At 43.4% G+C, this 19,752-nt stretch overlaps 1 long non-coding RNA gene across 1 annotated transcript; it reads left to right on the top strand.

Annotated features, from left to right (window-relative positions):
* The first annotated feature begins 4,141 nt into the window (after positions 1-4,141).
* Positions 4,142-6,342, top strand: LOC123599947. Its single transcript, XR_006713372.1, has 3 exons — positions 4,142-4,226; positions 5,516-5,685; positions 6,013-6,342. It is a non-coding gene; the product is annotated as an uncharacterized LOC123599947 (long non-coding RNA).
* The last annotated feature ends 13,410 nt before the right edge of the window (positions 6,343-19,752 follow it).

Genomic DNA, 19,752 nt, shown 5'->3' with positions numbered 1-19,752 from the left:
GCCAGTCACAAAAAGACTTCTTATTGTGTGGTTCCATTTGTATAAAATGAACAAAATACACAAATCTAGAGGGACAGAAAATATATCAGTGGTTGCCTAGCGTTGGGGGACGTCAGGATTGGGGGGTGTTGGCTAAGAGGTATAGGGTTTCTTGCGGGGGTAATGAAAATGTTCTAAAATTGATCATGGTGATGATCGCACAACTCTGTGACTATACCAAGTTATGTAACGTTATTTATGTATGTAAGCTGTATCTCAATAAAGTTGTTAAAAATAACACTAAGAGCTAACATTTAGTGAATACTTACCAGACACTGCTGTTGTTTAAGGGCCTTCTTATTTAATTCTGGAATAATAACAATGTAATAACAACTAAACTTAGCATTTGCTATATGTCAGGCACTATTTTATTTTATTATTATTATTATTTTTTTTTGTTTTCGAGAGAGGGGAGGGGTAGATGGAGAGAGAGAGAGAACTTCAAACAGTCTCCATGCTCAGCATAGAGACTGATGTGGGCTTGATCCCACGAACTATGAGATCATGACTTGAGCTGAAACCAAGAGTCAGACGCTCAACTGACTGAGCTGCCCAGGCTCCCTGTCAGGCACTATTTTAAAGCATTTTACGTGCATTAACCCCTCAACCCAATAATGTAGATATTCTATAGCTCCGTTTTAAGATAAGAAAACTGAGTTGGGGCGCCTGGGTGGCTCAGTCGGTTAAGCTTCCAACTTCGGCTGAGGTCATGATCTCACAGTTTGTGAGTTCGAGCCCCACGTTGGGCTGTGTGCTGACAGCTCAGAGCCTGAAGCCTGCTTTGGATTCTGTGTCTCCTTCTCTCCCTGCCCCTCCCCCACTTGTGCTCTGTCTCTATCAAAAATAAATAAATGTAAAAAAATTTTTTTTTTAAAAATCCTGGGCCCTGTGTTCAAATTATGCCTCCACCATTTTTTATTAGCTCCGTGTCCTAGGATAGATTGTTTCCTGTCTGACTCAGCTTTTACTTGACTTATAGATGTGTTATGAGAAACAAATGATATTATGCATATAAATGTCTACGTTTAGTGCCTGGTACATTGTAAGGACTTCATAAATATTAGTATGATTACAGAAAATTTAGAAAATATAGGTAATCAAAATGAAGAAAATACTTGACATAACCATTAATTCTACCACCATTAACACTTGCATCAATTTCAATATCTTTAGCTGCAAGTGAAATAAAAAAACAACCACAAGGAGGTACCCCTTCAAGTGTCGTGGGATCAAACCCCACATTGGGTTCTACACTGACAGCATGGAGCCTGCTTGGGATTCTCTCTCTCTCCCTCTCTCTCTCTTCCTCTCTCTCTATCCCTCTCGCACTCAGGCTCATGCTCTCTCTCTCTTAAAATAAATTAGTAAGCGTTAAAAAAAAAAAAGGAAAATAAGTGTTGGTGAGGATATAGAGAAGTTGGAAACCCTCATATGTTGCCAGTGGGACTACAATATGGTTAACCCTCTGAGGAAAACAATTTGGCAGTTCCCCAAAAAGTTAAACATAGAAATACCCTATGCCCCTGAATTTCCACTGCTAGCTATATACCCAAAATAATTGAAAACAAGCACTTAAACACGTGCACTCCTGTCCATAGCAGCACTAGTCACAATAGCCAACAGGTAGAAACAGTTCAAATGCTCATCAATGGATGACTGAACAAACAAATTGTGGTATATACATATAATAACATTTTTTAATGTTTTTATTAATTTATTTTTGAGACAGAGAGAGACAGAGCATGAGCAGGGGAGGGACAGAGAGAGAGGGAGACACAGAAGCTGAAGCAGGCTCCAGGCTCTGAGCTGACAGCACAGAGCCTGACGCGGGGCTCGAACCCACGGAGTGTGAGATCATGACCTGAGCTGAAGTTGGACACTCAACCGACTGAGCCACCCAGGTGCCCCAATAACATTTTATTCAGTCATAAAAATGCATGAGGTATTGATACATGCTACAACATAGATGAACCTCAAAACACATTATGCTAAGTGAAAGAAGCCACACACAATGGGGCACATGGTTGGCTCAGTTGCTTAGGCGACTGACTTCGGCTCAGGTCATGATCTCACAGTTTGTGAGTTCGAGCTTCACGTCAGGCTCTGTGCTGACAGCTCAGAGCCTGGAGCCTACTTCAGATTCTGTGTCTCCCCATCTCTCTGCCCCTCTCCTGCTCACGCTCTGTGTCTCTCTGTCTCTCAGTAGTAAATAAACATTAAAAAGGCCATATATTGTATGATTCCATTTATATGAAACACTCAGAATGCAGAATGATGGTTCCAAGGGGCTAGGGCAAGAGGAGACGGGAGAAACTACTTAATGAGGAAGGGGTTTTACCCTGAAGTGACTAGGAAATATTTTGGAATTAGAGGAATGTTTGCACAACATTGTGAATGTACTAAATGCCCCTGAACTATGGCATTTAGAGTGGTTGATTTTATGTTATGTGAATTTCATCTCAATGAGCTATTTAAAAAACAAAAAGCTCTCAGATTTAAGCGAAATTAAGAAGAGGGCACCTGGGTGGCTCAGGTGGTTGAGCGTCCAACTTCAGCTCAGGTCATGATCTTGTGGTTCCTGAGTTCGATCCCCACATCCGGCTCGCTGTTCTCAAGCGTGTCAGCACAGAGTCCATTTCAGATCCTCTGTCCTCCTCTCTCTGCTCCTCTTCCACTTGTGCTCTCCCCCCAAAAGAGAAATATATTTTTTAAAAAAGAGAGAGAAATTAAGAGGACTTCTGGTATTATTAAGTCCTGAGGTAGAATGGCTCTAGAATTGTGTATTTCAGTACCTCAAAGATTTCATCAAGGATCAAATTTCTTTCTAGCCCTGTTTTTCCACTCTCAGTTTGTTGGCATTCCCCTCTCTTCCATACTCGAAAGATGGTTGCCACAGTTCCAAGTACCGCATGCAGATGTAACATCTAGCTCCCTTAGATTGTAGTGGAATAAAGGATACCTATTCCTGTAAGTAGCTCTCTCTCTCTTTAAGATAGCTCAATAAAAAGCTTTATTGAGATATATTTCACATAGCATACAATTCACCCATGTGAAATATACAACTCAACGACTTGAAAGACACCCACAGATTTGTGTAATCATCACCACAATCAATTTAGAACATTTTTTCACCTCAGGAAGAAATTTAGTAACCGTTAGCCTTCGCTCTCCATTTCCCCCAACATATTTGCCACCCTCAACTCTAAGCAACAACGAATCTATTTTCTGTCCCCATAGATTTGTCCGTTCTGGATGTTTCGTGTAAATGGAATCACACAATACGTGGTCTTCTGTGACTGACTTATTTCACGTAGTATAATGTCTTCAAGGTTGATTCATGTTGTAAAATGTATCAGTTCTTCATCCCTTTCTAACAATGAACAATCTTCCATTACATGGATTTTCTTTATCCATTCATCAGTTGATGGACGTTTGGGTTGCTCCCACTTTTTAGTTATTACACATTATGAACATTACGTCAATTACACAAACATTTGTGGATAAGTTTTTGTGTAGACAGATGTTTTCACTTCTTTTAGGTGTGTACTTGAGAATAGAATTTCTGGGCCATATGGTGACTCTGTGTTTTACTTTTTCTAGGAACTGCCATATTGTTTTCCAAAGTGGCCACACCATTTTATATTCCCACTAGCACTGTATGAGGATTCCAATTTCCACATTCTTCTCCATAAGTTTTTTTTTTTTTTTTTTTTTAACTAGTAAGAAACCTTTCCTGGAAGCCCTCCAGCAGACTCTCCTTTCTGTCTCATTGGCCAGAATAATAATTCTGTTTTGGCTGCCCTGAAAACAATTACTAGCATTTCCATGTTGGACTTAAGAGTTAAGTCTTTTTTTTTTTTTTTTTTTTTTTTTTTTTTTTAAATTTTTTTTTTTTAACGTTTATTTATTTTTGGGACAGAGAGAGACAGAGCATGAACGGGGGAGGGGCAGAGAGAGAGGGAGACACAGAATCGGAAACAGGCTCCAGGCTCTGAGCCATCAGCCCAGAGCCCGACGCGGGGCTCGAACTCGCGGACCGCGAGATCGTGACCTGGCTGAAGTCGGACGCTTAACCGACTGCGCCACCCAGGCGCCCCAAGAGTTAAGTCTTCAGCTAAGCTCTGGATATGGACACCTGAACAAATTTGAGGTTCAATGTACAAAGAAGGAAAACAAAGGAGGTTGGGGTAGGTAACCATATTCTGCTGTAATGTTTTTCAGGCCTGTTCCTTACAAACATATGAATATATTTTTAAACAAAAAAAGATTATACTATATATATATATCCACATATATATATATATATATATATATATATAATTTTGTAACTTGACTTTATTATTTGATGACATACTAGATATGTCTTCTATAACAATACATATTCATTTGTAACATGATTTTAATGGCTGAATGACATTTGTGAGTGCTTTAAATTTTGTAACTTACAGAAGCCGTTCTAAGTTTGTCTTGGCACACTTAAATTTTTTTTAATGTTTATTTTTGAGAGAGAGAGAGAGAGAGAGACAGAGAGACAGAGCATGAGCAGGGGAAGGGCAGAGAAAGGGAGACACAGAATCTGAAGCAGGCTCCAGGTTCTGAGGTGTCAGCACAGAACCCGACATGGGGCTCGACCTCACAGACTGCAAGATCATGACCTGAGCTGAAGTCGGATGTTTAACTGACTGAGCCACCCAGACGCCCCTGTCTTGGCACACTTAACATCAGACTCATAGAAGAATTTAAGTGTTGGTTCCGAGAGAAGGAGATGGATGATGGCAGAGACCAGTTTCTTGAATCTTCTGTCTCTTTAACTCAAAAAGTCAGGAGCCCTCTCCCCCTCTCTCCAGGAGGCACTCCCTCTGCCTTCCCACACTCTTGCTTTAATCTTCTTCACCCCCTAGGGAGCTTGCTTCAGTAATTGTCAAAACTTCTTCCTTTCCCTTCTCCCTGGCTGTTTCCCTCCTTTTCATGTCTCTAGAGCCTATGGAGAACTCCTTACGATGACATTTGAGACCCTGCATAATTGTATCAGTCAGAAATCTTCTGGTTGCAAGTGACAAAAAAGCCAATTTCATGTAACTAAAGAGGATGGGTGAAAACGTCAGGCATATCTGGATCCAGAGATTTAAAAACAATCAGTCATATGGGGCACCTGGGTGGCGCAGTCGGTTAAGCGTCCGACTTCAGCCAGGTCACGATCTCGCGGTCCATGGGTTCGAGCCCCGCGTCAGGCTCTGGGCTGATGGCTCAGAGCCTGGAGCCTGTTTCCGATTCTGTGTCTCCCTCTCTCTCTGCCCCTCCCCCGTTCATGCTCTGTCTCTCTCTGTCCCAAAAATAAAATAAACGTTGAAAAAAAATTTAAATAAATAAAAACAATCAGTCATAAAGTATTAGTCTCTCTCTCTCTCTCTCTCTAACTCACTGTCTCTCTGTCTCACTCTCTTCAGTCTATAAATTTGATTTTCCTTTCTCCTAGTTTCCTTGGCAAAACAGAGCTTCTTTTTCCCTCAAGAGTTCCAACACAGGTGGTGGGGAGAATCTTCATTGACCCAACTTCAGTTACATGTCCTTCCTTGTACCAGTCACCGTTGCGTTCTAATTGGCTAGACCAGACTCCATCCTGTACCCACATCTGGAGGTATAAAGGTGAGGTCAGGTCAACCAGAACTATATAGAATGAGAGCAGGGTAAGTGGATCTCCAGAGCAAAACAGGAGCATACTGTTCCCAAAAGATATAAAGGAGTCTGGGTAAGTAAATGGTGACATCCTTTCTAGGATATTCAGCCTGGTATTCCGTTTGTCCCTACCTGCAGGGCCATGGGGGCTGTTTAAAACTCAGTATCCATTCTGATCAGTGGCTACCTATGCCCTTCTGGTTTTCAGCTATTTGGAACATTACCCCTGCCATTTCCACCAGTCTTGCTTTAATTTATTAATTTTCTCAACCAGATCATCTGTCCCTGCCCCCATAGGCACACATCCTATGGCCCAACCCAGTGGTCACCCTTCTAAGGACCCTACCCTTAAGGAAGAGTCTGACTGTCTACTTCCAAGCCTACCCATCTTCAAAGACCACCAGCTTAACTACCATTTATTTCCTCCATGAAGCCTTCTTGTTTGCTCCCACCTGGAACCAACCTTCGATCTGCCCTACCCCACCGAAATGTTCTTTATTAGCACCTCTTTCATTGTCTCTTTACTTGGACCATCTTCACCTCCCCTCTGAGACTCTAAATTTGTTGAAAACAAGGGCCACATCTTATTCATCTTTCTATTTCCCAAAAGTCTGTTAAAAATTTCCCCTGCCGGGGCGCCTGGGTGGCTTAGTCGGTTAAGCGGCCGACTTCGGCTCAGGTCATGATCTCGGGGTCCGTGGGTTCGAGCCCCGCGTCGGGCTCTGTGCTGACAGCTCAGAGCCTGGAGCCTGTTTCAGATTCTGTGTCTCCCTCTCTCTAACCCTCCCCTGTTTATGATCTGTCTCTGTCTCAAAAATAAATGTTAAAAAAAAAAATTAAAAAAAAAATGTTCCCCTGCCATTTAATTAGTCCTGGGACACTGGGCAAAGCCTCTTTGGTCCTTGGTTTATTCTTTTATAAAATGGGATAATAATAGCCCTTGCCTCACAGTGTTTTTGTGAGGACTGACATACACACATAAATAATTTAGTGAGCATATACTATGTGTATTGGAGTCATGAGATACCTTATAAAGGGCAAATACTTAGTGCTGGCACACCTGGGGATCAATCATCCTTTTCTAAATAGACTATGCTCCTAACTACTATTCTTAGTGGCCTCCCACATAGGAGAGGGACAGTGCCTGGCACTATTCCAAATGACCTCCCACATAGGAGAAGGACAGCGCCTAGCACACATAGAAGTACAATGAATGTTGCTAAATGTTTGACTCTGTTGAACTGAATCAAATTCCCTTGGCTGCACTTTCCCCTGGACTGTGGTTTGTCCCTTTCCAGTTCATCCTGCCTGTGCCATCAGACCACGTGACACCCCCCCACCTCAGGGTGGGCGGTGGGGAGGGGTGCACTTAATTCCTGCTGACCTAGAATGTGTTTTCCCAGCACTTCTGTAAACTGGGAGGAGCCCATGGGTTGTAAATCCTGGATCTGGGACAGCCCAAAGGTCTTTGTTTGCACTAACCCAGACAACAGCTGGGACTCCAGCCTAGAGAGACGCAGCCTGGTGGGGGAGGTGAATGTGTGAGTTTGCCCGTCCTCCCTACACAGAGGAGTCCAAGGTCCAAGGCTGCAGGTCTCCTGTCTTGAACATATTGTTCACCCTTTGTGAATTTCTGGTGGTAAAACCACTCACCTCACAACAGCCTTATGGCTAGATATTTGGGAAAAGGACAGTGGGGATCCGGATCCACTGAACTTCTATTCCTGCTCCTGGGAACATTTTTCGCCCCAAGTTATTTGTTGTTCATTTACCAAGCAGTTGATATGTGCCAAGTGTTGTATTGAACATGTCATGTGCATTATTTAATTCAGGATTTTTCAACCTCAGGGCTATTAACAGCTTGGCTGGAAAATTCTTGGTTGTAAGAGACTGTTTTGTGCACTGTAGGATGGTTAGCAGCATCCCTGGCCTCTACCCACTGGATGCTGGTAGCACCCACCTGTTTGTGACAGCCAAAAAATGTCTCCAGAATTTGCCAAATGTCCTGTGGGGCAAATCATTCCAGGGTGAGAACCACTATGGAGTATACTGTGGAGGGGAAAACAGATTGTAAAACAGACTGTTTAATATACTGCCATTTTGTTAGCATATTTAAGCACAGGAGGAAGATCTAGAAGATAAATTCTACAAAAAAAAAAAAAAAAAATAACAGTAATACTCTCCAGGCATGGATTATTAGCAACTTTCATTTTACTAATTTCTGCTTATCTGTATTTTCTTTCTTTTTTAAATGTTTTTTATTTATTTATTTTGGGAGAGAGAGAAAGCATGCGAGAAGGGGAGGGTCAGAGTGAGAGGGAGAGAGAGAAAGAATTCCAATGCAGGCTCCACACTGCCAGCACAGAACCTGACGTGGGGCTCAAACCCACAAACTGTGAGAACATGACCTGAGCTGAAATCAAGAGTTGGACACTTAACCGAATGAGCCACCCAGGAGCCCCTACTTATCTGTATTTTCTGATTTTTCAATAATGAACAGAAAACATCTTTTTTTCTTTCTTGTATGTTCCCACAAAGAAATAGAGTTTACTTACATGAAATACATGTAATAAAACAGTGAATGATACATTAAAAAATTTAAATACCAGCGCCAGGGTAGACATATAAATCAATGGAACAAATTGAAAAAAATCAGAAATAGACTCACATATGTTTATTCAATTGATTTTTTAAAATTTTTTAATGTTTATTTATTCTTGAGAGATAGAGACAGACTGAGCACGAGCAGGGGCGGGGCACAGAGAGAGGGAGGCACAGAATTCAAAGCAGGCTCCAGGCTTCGAGGTGTCAACACAGAACTGACGTGGGGCTTGAACCCACGAACCACGAGATCATGACCTGAGCCAAAGTCGGACGCTTAGTGGAGTGAGCCACCCAGGCGCCCCTCGATTGATTTTTTTAAATGTTTATTTATTTTTGACAGACAGAGAGACAGAGCGTAAGCAGGGGAGGATCAGAGAGAGACAGAGACGCAGAATCCAAAGCAGGATCCATGCTCTGAGCTGTCAGCACAGAGTCCAATATGGGGCTCGACCTCACGGACCTCGAGCTCATGACCTGAGCCGAAGTGGGACACTTTAACTGACTGAGCCACCCAGGCATCCCTCAATTGATTTTCAACAGAGGTAAAAAAAAAAAAAAGAACAAAGAAAAAAAATTAAATGGAGAAAAGATAGGCTCTAGCAAATAGTGCTGGAATAATGATATTTGAGGGGAGAAAATGAACCTCTACAGTAACCTCATAGCATACACAAAAATGAACACGAAATGAATCATAGATCTAAAGGTTAAAGACAAAATTTCTGGATGAAAAAACCATAGGAGAATATCAGTGTCACCTTGGGTTAGGCAAAGATTCCTAGATGAAGCACAAAAGGTCTGAACCATAAAGGAAAAATAATTGATATATTGCACTTCATCAAAATTACAGTCTTCTCCTCTTCTAGAGAATGAAAAGGCAAGCCACAACATGGGAAAAAATATTTACAGTTCATATACCTGACAAAATATAAATCCAGAATATCTAGAATATATAAAGAACGTGTATTTACTTAATAATAAGAAAAAAAAAAACAACTCAATAAACAAAATCAGCAAAGTTTTATTAAAAAGACATTAGACAGATATGCAAGATCTACATATAACCAATAAGTACATGAAAAGATGCTCAATGTCATTAGTCATCACAGAAATACAAATTAAAAGTTTTGAGCTACTGGGCTGCCTAGCTGGCTCAGTTGGAAGAACATGGGACTCTTGATCTTGTGGTCTTGAGTTTGAGTCCCACACTGGGTGCCGAGATTACTTAAATAACTAAAACTTAAAATAAAAATAAAAATTATGAGCTACTATTACATACCCGTGAGAATGGCTGAAGTTACAAAGCGCTGACAATACCAAGGGCTGACAAGGAGGCTGGGCCATGGGCACTCTTATGTGTTGCTACAAAATGAAACAGCTATTTTGGAAAATGATTCAGCAATTTCTTATAAAATTAAATATGCACTTGACACATGTCCTAACAATTTCACCCCCATGTTTTCACCCAAGAGAAATGAAAACCTGTAACAGCTTTATTTATAGTAGCCCAAATTGCAAACAACTCCTATGTCCATCAACTGGTGAAGGAACAAACAAATTAGGATATAGCTGTACAATAGGATTCTACTTGGCAATAAAGAGGAATGAACTACTCATACAACATGATGAATACACACAAAAACATGATGAACATCAAAAGCAATATGCTAACTGAAAGAAGCCAACCACAAAAGATGACACAATGAATACTTCTATTTATAGAAAATTCTAGAAAAGTCGAAACTATAGTGACAAAGCAGAGCAGTGATTGCTAGGGGAGGGGGTTGAGGGGAAGGAACTGATGTTAAAGCGGTCTGAAATTTTGAATATAAAATATGCTATATCATCAAACATTAAAAAAAAATTAAATGGGAAGCCTGGGGGGCTCAGTTGGTTAAGCGTCTAACTCTTGATTTTGGCTCAGGTCATGATCTCATGGTGTGTGAGATTGAGCTCTGCACTGACAGCACTGAACCTGCTTGAGATTTTCTCTCTCTCTCTCTCTCTCTCTCTGCCCCTCCCCTGCTTGGGCATGTGCTCTGTCTCAAAATAAATAAACATTTAAAAATTTTTAAAAAATATTTTATATCATGACAGTGATGGTTACATGACTGCACACATGGTCAAAACTCAATGAGTCATACACTTAACAAAGGCAAATTTTATTGTATGCAAATTACACCTCAATAAGACTCACTGTAACAATCCTGTTGCTATGATAAACCTATCAAAATGGCTAAAATAAAAAAGAGATTGACTATACCTAGTGTTGAAGAGGATGTGGAACAGCTGGTTCTCTTGAACATTGTGGCGGAGAGTGTAAAATGCTAGAACCACTTTAGAAAACAGTTTGGCATTTTTTTGTGACGTTAAACATACATTTACCATACAACACAACAATTCCACTTCTAGGGATTTACCCAAGAGAAACATATGCCACAAAAAGACTTACGACTGAGTATTCATAGCAGCTTAATTCAAATAATTGGCACAAGCCAAATATTCACTAACTGGTGAAGAGGAATGTGGCATGTTCATACAGTGAAATAGCACTCAGCTCTAAAAAGGAATGACCTAGGGGTGCCTGGGTGGCTCAGTTTACCATGAGACTCTTGATTTCGGTCCAGGTCATGATCTCATGGTCGTGAGATAAAGCCCCACGTCAGACTCAGGGCTGGGTGTGGAGCATGCTTGGGGTTCTCTCTCTCCTCTCCTTCTGCGCCTCCCCCGTGCACATACAGTTGCACACACACACACACACACACACACACTCACTCTCTCTCTAAAATAAAATTTTTAAAATGAGGTGCCTGGGTGGCTCAGTCGATTAAGCATCTGACTTCGACTCAGGTCATGATCTCACGGTTAGTGAGTTCAAGACCCCCATCGGGCTCTGTGCTGACAGCTCAGAGCCTGGAGCCTGCTTCAGATTCTGTGTCTCCCTCTCTCTCTGCCCCTCCCCCGTTCATTCCCTGTCTCTCTCTCAAAACTGAACATTAAAAAAATTAAAATTAAATTAAAAATTTTAAATGAAGGAACGACTTACTGTTATAAAAAACTCATGAATGGACTTTAAAGACATTATGCCGAGCCAAATAAATCGTACATAAAAAGCACATACTGTGTAATTCCACTTGTGTGAAATTATAGAACAGGCTAAACTAATCTGTACTTGAATGCAAAACTAAAAGGAATGCCAAGATAAATCCGTTGAAGATAGTCTGGACACATACAAGGCTATGTTTTGGGAGATGACTTAAAACTTGTTTGATATAATCAGAACAATGAGAAGACAATGTAGTTTTCTTTTTCATATAATTTGTTGATTTTTTTTTGTCTTAAAAAGTGTTAAAAAAAAAAGAGTTGCTATAATTTAGCCCAATAACGTGGCCCAGGTATTAATATTTAACATTAACTATCCTAAATTTAGAGGAAACACTTCTGCTTATCTACTATTTCTTTGATATAATGATTATGTTCCTATTCAACAAGAGACCCCAAAAGAGAACCTTATCATTTTTCCTCATTTCTTTTTTTTTTTTTTAATGTTTCATTATTTTTGAGAGAGAGAGAGAGAGAGAGAGAGAGAGAAAGGGGGGGAGCAGAGAGAGATCGGGACAGAGGATCCTTAGCAGGCTCTGCACTGACAGCAGAGAGCCCAATGTGGGGCTCGAACTCGCAGACCAAACTCATAAAACATGAGCTCGTGGCCTAAGCCAAAGTCACACTCAACCAACTGAACCACCCAGGCGCCCCTAATTTTCCTCACTTCTTCCTTAAGTCGACATCTGTTTGGAATTTCAGAATCATTCTTGTGTATCATCAAATTAAAGGAAGCGTGTAGAATAAAATGGATAATGACTATCTCCAATGCTTTCTTTTAAAATGCTTTCTCTTTAGAAATATTTAAAGTAAAAACACTGCTTTATATATAAGTCATCATCTCTCCAGAAGCCATCAGGTTATCCATGTTCTCTTGTAATTTTCTAGGTAGAATTGATTTTTTTGCTTTGTTTGGTTTGGATTTTTAAAATGTTTATTTATTAAAAAAAATTTTTTTTAATGCTTATTTATTTTTAGAGAGAGAGAGACAGAGCATAAGTGAGAGAGGGGCAGAGAGAGAGACACACACACAGAATCGGAAGCAGGCTCCAGGCTCCGAGCTGTCAGCACAGAGCCCGCCGCGGGGCTCGAACTCATAAACCATGAGATCATGACCCTAGCTGAAGTCCGATGCTTAACCTACTGAACCACCCAGGCGTTCCTGTAGGTAGAGTTTTTATCAACAAACTCTTTTCTCTAAATGGGCAAATTATGATTATTATTAATTCTTGTCACCAATTAGCTGTCGTCAATTTATCTAGCGACTGTTGGCAAATGCCCTGAATGAAAATACTCTCTTAAGCCTAGTGAAGTAATACATTTTGTTCCACTTATGTTTTTGTTTTAATGTTTGCATGCAGAACTTTGTGAATTGCTAATGAAGACATGAGTGATTAAGAAAGCTACTCTGTAGTGACAGAAAGTGGAGAGTGGTTGTCTGGGGGACACAAGAAAGGGAGTTGGGGATTTGCTGCAAAGGGCCACACAGGAATCTGATTTGGGCAATGGTTGCATAGGTGTGTGCTTTTGTCAAAACTCACAGAACTGTATGCATTTGAAACGTGCATTTTAGGGGTGCCTGGGTGACTCAGCTGGTTAAGCCTCTGACTCTGGCTCAGGTCATGATCTCTCGGCTTGTGAGTTCGAGCCCCACATAGGGCTCTGTGCTGACAGCTCAGAGACTGGAGCCTGCTTTAGATTCTGTGCCTCCCTCTCACTCTGCCTCTCCCACTGCTCGTGCTCTGCCTTTCTCTCTCTCTCAAGAATAAATAAACATTTAAAAATTTTTATTTGGTCGCCTGGGTGGCTCAGTCGGTTGAGCGTCTGGCTTCAGCTCAGGTCATGATCTCACAGTGAGTTCGAGCCCGGCGTGGGGCTCTGTGCTGACAGCTCAGAGCCTGGATCCTACTTTGGATTCTGTGTCTCCCTCTCTCTGCCCTCCCCCGCTCACACCTCTGTCTTTCTCTCTCTCAAAAAGTAAGTAAACGTTACAAAAAAATTACAAATAAAATAAAATAAAAAATTTTATTAAAAAATGTGCATTTCGTTGTATGCAAATTATACTTCCATAAGTTTTATTTGAAAGGAAAAACAAATCAGCGTAGGGAAGAGCATATTCAGGGAGAATATCTACCAGAGGAGGAAGATGGTAAAAGTCAGAGAGGCTGGAGGTTCCTGCTTTGGTTGGTCTGTGGCTTTGGCTCTGAGCTTTGCTTCTCCAAAACCTTACCTCTCTTTAAGGCCTAGCTGAAATGCCACTGCTTCTAGGAAACTACCCTGCCTTCTCCAGCCCACGGTGATTCATCTTTGAAGTCAATGTTGATTCTGCATATTAATATAACAAAATCTTCCATGATTTTGGAAGCACTATTAATATAGTGCTTTTGGTTTATTAAATGCTTTCAACCCATTATCTCAGCTGATTCTCACCTTAACCACCGTTCAGGGCAAGGATTATTCTTCCCATTTAGAGTTGGCGAAACTAAGGCTCAGGAAGGGAAGTAGCTTACCTAAATCTTACAGCCACAAGTTAAAACAGAACCTGAACTAGAACCTGGGTCTCTAGTGCTCCTTTTCCTGGAAAGCAGTGGAGGGGTGGGTGGAAAGAGCACTGCTCAGAGGGTCTAGAACTCCACTAATTTACTTGGGAAATTCCCGGGAAATATTAATATTGCTAGACCTCAGCTTCCACAGCTGTCAAATGGGTGAAATCCCTGCCCTTGCTATTTCCTGGGTTTGTGGTTAGGGTTGCCTTGAATAGTCCTTGACTGACAACCAAGTGGCCAATAAATATTTAATGCAATTAACCAGTATTTACCAAGCACTTACTCAGGTACTCTGGTAGACAGTGGGGATAAAGCAGTGAACAGGGAGACGGGTGACAAAGAATATTATGAAAGGTGCTGACGAGAAAAGAGATGGGGGTGGGGTGGGGCAAGGTTTAGAAACAGGAATCAGGTCAGAAGTCTGATGAGGTGATAGTAAAGGTGAGAACGGAAGGTTTAGAAGGAGCTAGCCCCAGACAAATCTGGAGAAGAGCATTCCAGGCCCGGAATTCTATATTATCTTGCATTTCGCAACTCCCCTCTCACAGATGAGGAAACTGAAGCTGTTAGTTAAGCGAATGGCATGGAACCAATCCCTGTCTTCCGCTGAAGGGACTAAACGGGGCAACTCTATCAACATTTCCTCATTTGATCCCAATACCAATAATTTTCTGCAGTAATGTTCCCATTTCATAGATGAGGAAATTAAAGTTATCGAATCTCATATAGGCACTTGGTTCTGTTTATTTATACCACTCTGCTTTGTTCCAGATGAACGTGCACTCAGATGTGCGCCTCATCTGTCCGGTTCCAAAGTCCAAGCTCTTTCCCCAACATCAGACTGACGCCGGGTGTCTGAGCTGGCGATGTAACAACCAGCCAGGCAGAGGCAGCCAGAGCAGACCCCGCAACAGGGGGAGGCTGTTTGTTTCTGGACCACTGCAGCCCCAGACCCTGCACTAGATGAGGTCTCCAGGTGGATAGAGACCTATTATTCCAAATATTTTCTTTATTCGGCCACTATTACCTGTAAGGTCTCGCGCTGGGCTCCAGAGATAAAGCCGTGAACACGCTAGACAAAAACTTCTGCCTCCATGGGGCTTGCAATCAAATGGGGTCACACGAAAGATGATACTACTAGACAGGAAAAAAAAAATGCCTTGGAGAAACAGACGGACTTGGTAAGATTAGGTCAAAGAAGGAAGATGTATAGTCAGGGTACAGATGGGGAGCCAGAAAAATCTTTCCGGATGAGGGGAATTTTGAGTCTAGGTTCAGTTATGCCCATCTGTAAAATGGAGCTAATAATGGGCTCTGCTGTACAGGGCTGTCGTGAGGATAAAAGAAGTTCATGCCAGGAGTGCCTGGCACATGGAAGGTCCAAAATACATCCTACTACCTTCTCTATTCCTTCTTCTTTTTTTTTTTTTTCCAACGTTTATTTATTTTTGGGACAGAGAGAGACAGAGCATGAACGGGGGAGGGGCAGAGAGAGAGGGAGACACAGAATCGGAAACAGGCTCCAGGCTCTGAGCCATCAGCCCAGAGCCCGACGCGGGGCTCGAACTCACGGACCGCGAGATCGTGACCTGGCTGAAGTCGGACGCTTAACCGACTGCGCCACCCAGGCGCCCCTCTATTCCTTCTTCTAATAAATACATTCTATGGTCTTAGCGCAACTGCTCAACCTTAGGCGGAGTGGCTTGAACAGCACAAATTTATTTCTCATGCTTCCGGAGTCTGGGAAGCCAAAGATCAAAGTACCAGCCAATTTGGTTCCTGATGAGAGCCCTTGGCCAGGTCATATACCCTCATAGACTGGGGTGGGAAGCAAGCTCCCTCTTGTCTCTTATTAGGGCACTAATCCCATCACGAAGGCCCCAGGCTCATGACCTAATTACCTCCCTAGTCCCCATCTCCAAATATCACGTGGAGGGTTAGGGTTTCAACACACGAATCTGAGGGGAGACACAAACATTCGGTCCATAGCATCCATTTTGTAGTACACAACAAGATCTCCTTTGCAGATTTCCCATGGCCCACAGGATGAAATCCAAAATTTTAACGTGCCCTGTAAGGCTGTAACAGATCTGCTCCTGGCTTCCTTCTTAGCCTTGCCCTTCCTCATGTCCTCCCTGCGTCCTCTGTCCCTACGAGGCTGCCTTCTTTGTACTCTCCCAGGTCTTCCCCCAGACTGCTTCCTCTGCCAGAAATCTTTGTGCCACACTCCCGTCTCTCCTTGGTCAGTCCTTTCTAATCCGCCGGGTCCAGGCTACTTCTCTGGGAACTGCCACAAGTGTGGGGGATTCGCTGCTGTGCTCTCTCATAGCTCCCTGTGTTTTTTGGGTTTTTTTTGTTTTTGTTTTTAATTTTTTTTTTCAACGTTTATTTATTTTTGGGACAGAGAGAGACAGAGCATGAACGGGGGAGGGGCAGTGAGAGAGGGAGACACAGAATCGGAAACAGGCTCCAGGCTCTGAGCCATCAGCCCAGAGCCCGACGCGGGGCTCGAACTCACGGACCGCGAGATCGTGACCTGGCTGGAGTCGGACGCTCAACCGACTGCGCCACCCAGGCGCCCCGCTCTCTGTGTTTTTAATTCCCTCAGGACTCGTCACAAGTCTTTGGGTGATGTTTGTCTTTTCCACCGGACTTAGAGGCTCATGGGGGCCAGGACTGCACCTGTCTTGTTCACAAAGGTACTGCCAGCATCCAGCAGTGTCTGGAACAAAGTGAGTGCTCGATAATGTGGGCATGAACAAAGGCGCTCCTCCTTGAAGAGTGAGTTTAGATACCCAGAACTGGGACAGAAGCTCAAGGCCCCACCCCCCACCCCCAGCAGGTACCAGCAGGGAGGTCAGAGGTGATTCAGACTTGAGGGGAAGGGAACTCTGTTTCTAGCACCAACAGGGCCATGGCTTTTCTTGGGAGCAGGGCCATCACACCCAGGCCGACTTGGGAGAACATGGCACACTCAGACAGGGTGCTTAACCTTCTCCCCAGTCAGGAAGTGACTGGCCCAAGGTCTCCAGCCATGGGAGTGAACATCGTGTCTGGCCCTTTCACACTGCAGCTATTGCCTCCAACCTCAGGAAGAAAAGGTCAAGACAGGAAGTTGTAGGACTGACACAGGGTGGTGACAAACTATGACGACGATCTGAAGGTTCAGGTTTGTGAGACCTTGAGCAAATCGTCTCCCCTCTCCGCTCTTTATTTTCACCATCTGTGAGCAGACTCTGAGGTAGACATTTGCATACGGGAGGTTTACTGGGGACCAAAACCATAGGGCAGAGGGCAGTGAGACAGGGCTGTGCACGCCTGCAGCATTGGCCTCATAAAGGGACCCCTAGAAGTGGGCCGTCCTTCAGAGCCATTGCCGATGGAGGCATGTGGCCAGGCCTTGTATCCACCTCTCCCATCCGCTAGTTGTTGAAGGCAGACTAGAATGGCTGGAGGGGGCATAACGACAGCCAGAGGTGGCTCCCTTCAGTCCAGGGCAGTTCCCAGAGAGGGACTCTGCTGAGGTCCCACAGCTACCTACACTCCCAATGGGGTTGGGGGGCGGGATGAAATGAGGGCCGCAGTGTGGGTTGCCCAAGACGGCATCCATTACGGAGGAATGCAGATGAGTTTTCTAACTCTTCCGTGGAGCTCCCAGCTCCCAAGAAGGTACAGTGGGTAAGAAACTGCTCTTCTTGGGTGTGTTTTAGTTTCTGCGAAGGTCCAACATATTTCCTCGGAAGAAAAAGCCCAGCTGCCAGTAGCACCTCCTAGTTCTCCTTTAAGGTCCTGATCATACTTACAATTTAAGTAGTTAGTTGTACTGATTTCCTGATCGGTCTCTCCCACTAGACAATAAATCCCCAAAGGGCAGGAACCAGTCCTGTCTTGTCCACTGTGTCCAGTGAATGTACCCAGTAGATGCACATTATGTTAGATGAAATCCGGCCCTCTACAGCGGGACACCAGGAGAGTTGCTCAAGATGCAAATTTCTCAGCTCTCCCTCCAAACACTGGTCCTCTCAGAGGTTCCAAGGCACAAAAAGTTCGAGAACCACTTCATTCCCCTTGTCCCAGGGCTCTGGTGAATGTTTGCAACCTGCTGGAGGAGACTCACCCAGATCCCGTCTCTACCTACTCTCTCAGTCTTCCAAAGCCAAACAACGAGTCAAGCCATTGGCAACCGTGGACAAACTCCAATCTGGGTAGATGTGCCCAGGTCCTGGATTGCAGGATGTAGAAGTCTAAAACAGATTCATTAGATCCAATCTGGAGCCCAGCGTTTTCAATTGCACATGCAAATTAACTTGAGGATTAAAAAAATTTTTTTTTAATGTTTATTTATTTATTTTGAGAGAGAGAGAGAGAGAGAATGGGGGGTAGGGGCAGAGAGAGAAGGAAAGAATCCCAAGCAGGCTCCATGCTGTCAGCGCAGAGCCCAACGTGGAGCTCGAGCCCACAAACCATGAAATCATGACCTGAGCAGAAACCAAGAGTTGGACACTTAGCCAACTGAGCCACCCAGGTGCCCCAACTTGAGTAGGGTTTCTCAAAATGCAGATTGAGGGCCTCGGAAGTTTGGGGACAGAGCAATGATCTGGAATCAAAGTGACAATGGTTCAAATCCTCAGTTGGGTGATGTTGGGCAGATATCTAAATACTGAATGGCTCACTAGGGCTGGTTGCCAGGCACCTGAACTGTGCTGGGTATTTTGCATGCATTACCTAATCCACACAGCCCTCCTGTGCCCATAGGCATTGAGAATTGAATTTGCTTGTGGTTGAGATAGATATTAAATATGAAAGTTGGAATTCGAACCTGGGTGTAACTGTTGGGTTGGTGTTTCATAGACCCTGACTTGAGGTTCCTTTTCCACATCTGTAAAATGGGAACACCACTCCTTGCTCACAGGGTTGTGAGGCTTGAGATAGTAAATTTGAAAACATTTGACAAAAGTCATTCAATAATGCTACCTGAGAAAGAACTGAAAACGTTTTGCCTGTTTTTAGGGCAGAGAAAACTTGAGGCCCAGTGAAATTAATCAACTCTCCCCCAGCCTGGGGATAAGAAGTGACCGAGTCAAGACCAGAATCCAAGTTTTGTGTTCCACATCTGATTTGTTCTCTCACTACCCTCCTGGATGACTTAGAAGGAAGGACAAGTATATAGAATGCCACAAAAATGAAGAGGGTCAAGGGAAAATGAAACACGGAATTAATCAGGAGAGGCTCCTTGGAGGAGACCCAGTTTTCATTTTATGACAGTAGTGTTTAGAGGAAGTGGGAGGCCAACAGAAGAGGTGTTAGTTCTTAGTCATGATGTGCTCTCCCTGATAAGCTTACTAGAGTTCCTGGTGCCCAGAGAAGCTAAGAAGCACGACCAAGATCACACAGCGACTAAACGGCCCTGGCACAACGTGGAGATCACATCTAACTAACATCTGTTTCTGTCTCTTTGGTGCGAAGTGAGGAGAAGCAGATAAACATGCGGTTGGGCAGGGGACAAGGGGTCCCCAGAGATGCTCGCACAGCCTCCCTCTTGCTACAGTGGGGAGACCCAGAGTGGCAGCAAGGTGAAATGCTGAGGCCTTAGGGTCAACCAGACTCTGGCTGGAATCCTAGATCCACTATTGACTACCTTTGTGGTAGGTACACTTTACCTCTGGGTCTAAATTTTCTCGCAGATTCAGAAAAATGGCCTCCAAGTCCAGGGCAGGGTTGGTGAGAAAAATAACATGGCCATTATTATTCCACACTGCCAGGCCAGCCACAGATGGGAGGCAGGGCT

The sequence above is a fragment of the Leopardus geoffroyi genome, chromosome C1 (assembly GCF_018350155.1).
Source record: "Leopardus geoffroyi isolate Oge1 chromosome C1, O.geoffroyi_Oge1_pat1.0, whole genome shotgun sequence".
NCBI classification, from domain to species: domain Eukaryota; kingdom Metazoa; phylum Chordata; class Mammalia; order Carnivora; family Felidae; genus Leopardus; species Leopardus geoffroyi.
The sequence above is the reverse complement of the archived record's forward strand: the minus strand, read 5'-3'. Positions and strand labels throughout refer to the sequence as shown.